The sequence below is a fragment of the Bos indicus genome, chromosome 6 (assembly GCF_029378745.1).
Source record: "Bos indicus isolate NIAB-ARS_2022 breed Sahiwal x Tharparkar chromosome 6, NIAB-ARS_B.indTharparkar_mat_pri_1.0, whole genome shotgun sequence".
Taxonomy (NCBI): Eukaryota; Metazoa; Chordata; class Mammalia; order Artiodactyla; family Bovidae; genus Bos; species Bos indicus.
Window position 1 is genome coordinate 99,320,445 of NC_091765.1, and position 7,111 is coordinate 99,327,555.

Consider the following 7,111-nt stretch of genomic DNA (forward strand, 5'->3'; position numbering starts at 1 on the left):
TTAAAAACTTATCCAAATCATTCATCTTACCTAAGTTGCCATGTTCATCTTCTTTCCTCCATTTAATTTAATTTTGTTATCTGTGACCCCATGGACTGTAGCCCACCAGGCTCTTCTGTCCATGGAGTTCTCTGGGCAAGAATACAGGAGTGGGTAGTCAGTCCCTTCTCAAAAGGATCTTCCTGACCCAGGGATCCTGCATTACAGGCGAATTCTTTACCATCTGAGTCACCAGGGAAGCCCAGATTATTTTAATATCTTTTTTTAAAGACTTTATTGAATTTGTTACAATATTGCTTATGCTTTATATTCTGGTTTTTGGCCATGAGGTATGTGGGATCTTAGGCATACAGGATCTTAGCTCTCTGACCAGGGATCAAACCCACACCCCATGCATTGGAAGGCAAAATCTTAACCACTGGACCACTGGGAAAGTAACTCCTACCCCTGCCATATTTAATGTTAAATACACAGAACCTAGTACTTTGAAAATTATTGCAATGAATTGTTCAGACTATATTTACCTTGTCTTCTTGCCCTAATATAGAAAACTGGGATTTGTATTTTCACGTGTTCCTCACCTATGGTGAGCAGGTAAGGGTGTCTTATTGCAACATCTGAAGTACTTGAAGTGGAGGATTGTGGCCCTGAATTGCAGTTTCAGTTAATAAGTGAGCTGTCACCATGCCTTCACTTTCTAAAGGCAATTCCTGATTGTGAATAAAGGAGGAGTTTTGGTGAAACCTTAGAGAGTTCATTTATCCTCCACATTCACCTTCAGGAGTCAGCCTGATTTTTAACCTCCAGGTAAAACAAAGGCTGATTTTCTTTTGATTCACCATGATACTGAACACAGTGCTGTATGATATAGTAAATGACGTCTGTGTATCTTGTAGAATTTTCTAAAGGATAATGGATCTCCCTTACTGAATATGGCTAACAGGAAAAAATAATCCTCAGGTTGGGATTGGTGTTTATCAGTTTGGCCAGGAAATTCAGCTGATTAAAACTGGAATGATACAGAGAAGATTAGCATGGCCCCTGCACAAGGATGACACTCAAATTCATGAAGCATTTCATATTTTTCAGTCTCTTTAACAAGTGGTGCTGGGAAAACTGGTCAACCACTTGTAAAAGAATGAAACTAGAACACTTTCTAACACCATACACAAAAATAAACTCAAAATGGATTAAAGATCTAAATGTAAGACCAGAAACTATAAAACTCCTAGAGGAAAACATAGGCAAAACACTCTCCGACATACATCACAGCAGGATCCTCTATGACCCACCTCCCAGAGTAATGGAAATAAAAGCAAAAATAAACAAATGGGACCTAATTAAACTTAAAAGCTTTTGCACAACGAAGGAAACTATAAGCAAGGTGAAAAGACAGCCTTCAGAATGGGAGACAATAATAGCAAATGAAGCAACTGACAAAGAATTAATCTCAAAAATATACAAGCAGCTCCTGCAACTCAATTCCAGAAAAATAAATGACCCAATCAAAAAATGGGCCAAAGAACTAAACAGACATTTCTCCAAAGAAGTCATACAGATGGCTAACGAACACATGAAAAGATGTTCAACATCACTCATTATCAGAGAAAGGCAAATCAAAACCACAGTGAGGTACCATCTCACACTGGTCAGAATGGCTGCTATCCAAAATTCTACAAACAATAAGGGCTGGAGAGGGTGTGGAGAAAAGGGAACCCTCTTACACTGTTGGTGGGAATGCAAACTAGTACAGCCACTATGGAGAACAGTGTGGAGATTCCTGAAAAAACTGGAAATAGAACTGCCATATGACCCAGCAATCCCACTGCTGGGCATACACACTGAGGAAGCCAGAAGGGAAAGAGGCATGTGTACCCCAATGTTCATCGCAGCACTGTTTATAATAGCCAGGACATGGAAGCAACCTAGATGTCCATCAGCAGATGAATGGATAAGAAAGCAGTGGTACATATACACAATGGAGTATTACTCAGCCATTAAAAAGAATACATTTGAATCAGTTCTAATGAGGTGGATGAAACTGGAGCCTATTATACAGAGTGAAGTAAGTCAGAAAGAAAAACACCAATACAGTATACTAATGCATATATATGGAATTTAGAAAGATGGTAACGATGACCCTATATGTGAGACAGCAAGAGAGACACAGATGTAAAGAACAGACTTTTGGACTCTGTGGGAGAAGGCGAGGGTGGGATGACTTGAGAGAAAAGCATTGACACGTATATTATCATATGTGAAATAGATCACCAGTCCAGGTTCGATGCATGAGACAGGGTGCTCAGCTGGTGCCCTGGGATGACCCAGAGGGATGGTGTGGGGAGGGAGATGGGAGGGGGGTTCAGGATGGGGAACACATGTACACCTGTGGCTGATTCATGTCAATGTATGGCAAAACCACTACAATATTGTAAAGTAATTAGCCTCCAATTAAAATAAATTAATTAATTTTTAAAAAGTTAAATCTTACTCATCTCTGCTACTAAGAAGCCATCTTAGTTTAGCTGAGTCGGGCCACTAATGTGTTGTAGGAAATAAATAGTCTGGGTGCTTTCTTTTGCCTGCCCTCTCCTGTCAGGTTTTCAGGTTTCTCCTCCAAGGTCTTCCAGCCTGTTTGCTTATTTTCTGTCCCCTGTTGTATCCTGGCAGCCAGATTCTCTGAGCGCCGAGTCATCACTTCTTTCCCCTGATAACCAGACTCAGGCTAATGGTCTACTATGCTAATTGGCTAGAATGTAGGGCCTCCTCTGATCCCTCAACCCCAGTCATCATGGATGAGAGGCCTTGTGTAGAGCATGTCCTTTCCTGAGTTTTCTTATCACCTGGTATGGTACGTGTGAAAGACAACTCAATTAGAAAACAGGAGGGAGTTTTATGTCCTCTCTCTAACAGTTATTACTAATGCTTGATTATGAAAAGTTTCTTTTTTAAAAAATTGAGGTATAGTTGCTTTACGATGTCGTGTTAGTTTCTGCTGAACAATGAAGTGAACCAGCAGTATGTATACATATATTCCCTCCCGGTTGGACCTACCCCTCGTCCCTACCCCTCCACCATCACAGTCACCTAGGTCATCGCAGAGCACAGAGCTGAGCTCCCTATGCTGTGCAGCAACTTCCCACTAGTTATCTATTTCACACGTGGCGGTGCACATACTTCCATCTCAGTCTCCCAATTCATCCCAATTCCCTCCCCTCCCTCTGTGTCCACTCATCCATTCTCTCTGTCTGCATCTCTATTCCTGCCCTGCAAATAAATTCATCTGTACCATTTTTCTAGATTCCACATATATGTGATAATATATGTTATTTGTTTTTCTCTTTCTGACTTACTTCCCTCTGTAAGACAGTCTCTAGGTTCATCCATGTCACTACAGATGACCCAATATCATTCCTTTTTATGGCCGAATAGCGTTCCATTATACCAAATCTTCTTCATCCATTCATCTGTCAGTGGACATTTAGGTTGCCTCCATGACAGTTTCTTAATTGCTGTCTCCCTGATCATTGAATTTCACCATCTTCTAAACGAGCAGGATTGGAGGAGGAGGCACCAGCATAGACGCCATGCAAACTGGGAGGTACTCTTCTCCAGTGAGACTCTATCTCGCTTTCTTTATCTTTGCTTTTCTCTTTCCTTCTTCTCTTTTGTACTCTCTTTCTTCCCCTCTTCTCTTCCTTTCCCATTTATTCCATCCTTTTTTTCCTTCCCCTACTCTCTCTGCTAAACTTTTCCCCCTTCTTGTAGCCCTCCTGTCTTTCTTACCCTCACCCTACCGCTTACACTTCAGTTCTTCAAGGATATGTAGTTTTCCACTCGAATCCTATACAATGAAGTGTGTGTAGTAGGGGAGCAGAATAAGGGGAAGCCTAAAACAAGCAGGATGGTAACAATTAGGAAAAGTTGGTACGAGGTTGGGGACAAGGATGGAGAAAAAAGAGATTGTATAAAATATTCTCATTATCTTTGAAAAGGAAAACATACGTTCTTCAGAAAGGACAAATGTTCCTGGTAATTAAGTCTGAAACAAATTTATTACCTGAACCTTATGGGAGATGCAGAAATTTTGTTCTCAATAAGATCTTTAAAATTAAAGCAGTAGTTTGTTTTAAGATGTTATAGTATGCCTTAAGTTAAGCTGAGGGCATGAAGTAAGAATCTGTTCAGGGCCAGATCATGACTTCTGGTGTCTTACCTTCATGATGTAAATATTTTATCCAGGGATAAGGCCTAGAAAAGTGAAAGAAAGTGAAAGTCACTGAGTCCTGTCCTATTCTTTGTGACCCCATGGACTGTAGCCCACTAGGCTCCTCTGTCCATGGGATTCTCCAGACAAGAATACTGGAGTGCGTAACCATCTTCTCCAGAGGACCTTCCAGACCAAGAGTTCAGTTTAATCTTGGAGAATAATATGAAATTTTTCATTCAATTGAATTCAATAATTGAGTTGAATAAAATAATCTTGAAGAATAAAGGCAGCTATCAAATGGTATTCCATACATATAATTTTTATACCATTAAAATATAGAGATTATTATTTGCAGAGAAAACTAGAAAGCTAGAGAAAACTGGCTGAGAATCAAAAGTACAATGTTCTGGGGAATGTGGTACTGGAATCAAAGATGTCTTTGACTGTGAGTAACAGATCCCTGGGTCAGGAAGAACCCCTGGATGAGAGCATGGCAACCTATTCCAGTATTCTTGCCTGGGAAATCCCATGGAGAGCAGAGCCTTGTTGCCTGCAGTCCATAGGGTCACAAAGAGTCAGACACGACTGGGTGACTGAGAACACACAAACAGAAAACTCTGCTCACGTTGCCCAAGTGAGCAAGAATGCAAGGGACGGGTAGGGTTCCTTGTGTAGTAGTTCTTTAGGGTGCTAGGTTTTTTCCTATGCGATTCTCTTGGCTCTGACCTCTGCCACTGTTTGGCTTCATTCTCAGGCAGGATCACAGCATCAGTTCCAGAAGTCTCATCCAAAACCAACAATGACCAGAAGAACCATGAGAGCATACCTTTCTCACTTTGTCACTCTCTATGAGTGAGAAACTTTCCCCCGTCACTGCCATGCAGTGTCACTGTTGGTGACAATGGCCAGAATGAACTCTTTGGTACATTATTAAGACAGTTACCTGCAAGGGGAACAATACTAGCTTAATTGGTTTAGGTTAATCTCATGGAGTGGGAGGGTGTTGGGGAGTTAGCCATCAGGACCTCCCAGTGTTTCTGAAATCACACGTGGCGTCAGTTGTTTGTAGGTAATGGTTGGGTGCCCTTGGCCCATGCCCTTTTGGTCCTGCCCTGATGGACATCTAAAGGTATTCATTCTGTGATAAATTCGATAATTTGTGTACAGATAGTTGTAAACTTCGGTTGTCTTTCGAGCTTTGTCATTCCTTCCTATATGATATTTAAACAGAAAATTAGGTCAAATATAATCTCTCTCTTTTTTACTCTAATACCCTTATCTTTGGGCTTCCCACGTGGTGCTAGTGGTAAAGAACCTGCCTTGTGGGAGATGGAAGAGATGCAGGTTCCATCCCTATATCGGGAAGATCCCCTAGAGGAGAGCATGGCAACCCACTCCAGTATTCTTGCCTGGAGAATCCCACGGACAGAGGAGTCTGGCAGGCTTACAGTCCACAGGGTCGCACAGAGTTGGACACAACTGAAGGGACTTAGCACAAAGGCACACACACACCCTTTATCTTTAGCTGCAATCTCTTGTGGATGTTGGCCATACTTATTCAATTACCCTGGATATTTACACAGAAACTTCATGGTGGACATAGTAGCTTGGTATTATCTCCATTCCAACTGCGTTCCCTTGGGCCTTCCTAAAATGCAGAGTCTGGAAAACTAAAAAAAAATATTAGAAACAAACCACTGCATTTTCCAGATTATCTTGTAGCTGGGCTCCTGGGTTAAAACTAGGTTCTGCCTACTAGATGTGTTCTTGTGAGATTGGGAAGGCAGAAATGAGCCCACGGTCCAGCTGCTTTGGCAGCGAGATGCTATCCACCAGGGCTACAGACACGCGTTGAACTTTTCTGCAACACTGGATCAGGGTTGTCACTTGCTTGTGGCTATGGAGAGCAATTGTAGTGACTGCATCAGCTTCATGATTCTGGATCACAGTTATGTTGGTGGATTCTTGACACTAGAATTACCAGGCAGTGTCCTGAGTTCCTATCATCTTTTTAGTGGCCCAGGTAGCAACTTCCATGGCAGACCAGCTCAGTAGTATTTCTTTAGTAGCTGTTGCTAGAGGCCCAGCCTGGAATCCTCTTCTCTAGCGTTTCTAGTTATTTTGAAGCATTTAACTCCCTGTTTTAAATTTTTCTGCTTACATTAACTCGAGTGGTTTTTGGCTGAAACCTGCCATTCTGTTCTCACATCAAACGCAATTTGTTTAAAACAAAACACCTTTCCTAATTAGCTCTTATTTCGGACATTCTTAAGGATTGTCACTCACAGTTATCTTTTTTCTCCTTCTTTTTTTGTTCAGAGCCAAACAAATCCCTCAAAGTACCTCTTTTTGTTTGTACCTGTCTTTCTAGTCTTCATGTTAGCATTAAAATCAGACATTACTACTTCTTAGGCCTGGAACGTTTAAACAGTCACTTGGCTATTCTTCTCAACTCCATTTCTCTCCACTTTTTAACCGATCAATGCCCCCATATGTCAAAAGTAATCTTTGTAAAATACTGTTTGTATTGTATCATTGCCATTCAGTGCAACGAATCTTAAGAGATTTTTTAAACTCTCAGCCTTGCATTCAATGTTCGCAAAAATCTAGTCTCAACTAACCTTTTCAAATGTATGTTTTTCTTGGGGGTGGGTGTGTATAGAGAGACTCTGCTGTATCAAAAGTGCTATGTCATATGCTTCTCTGGCAATTTCATTAAAACTTCCCTTCAAGGTCAGTACTATCATCCTTATTTTCCAGGTGAATAAGGGGCAACTTAGGTTTGTTGAATAGCTTTTCTGATGTAATACAACAAGCAAATGTTAGGCCCAGAATACAAACTTCCACTGAGTGGTTCCAACACTCAGCATATCATGTCTATGTATAAATTCTTCCCCAAAG

General features: G+C 41.1%; 1 non-coding gene across 1 annotated transcript; it reads left to right on the forward strand.

Moving 5' to 3' along the window:
* The first annotated feature begins 976 nt into the window (after window positions 1–976).
* On the forward strand, window positions 977–1,086 carry LOC139183759 (U6 spliceosomal RNA). The gene has a single exon (XR_011567376.1). It is a non-coding gene; the product is annotated as a U6 spliceosomal RNA (small nuclear RNA).
* Window positions 1,087–7,111: the final 6,025 nt, after the last annotated feature.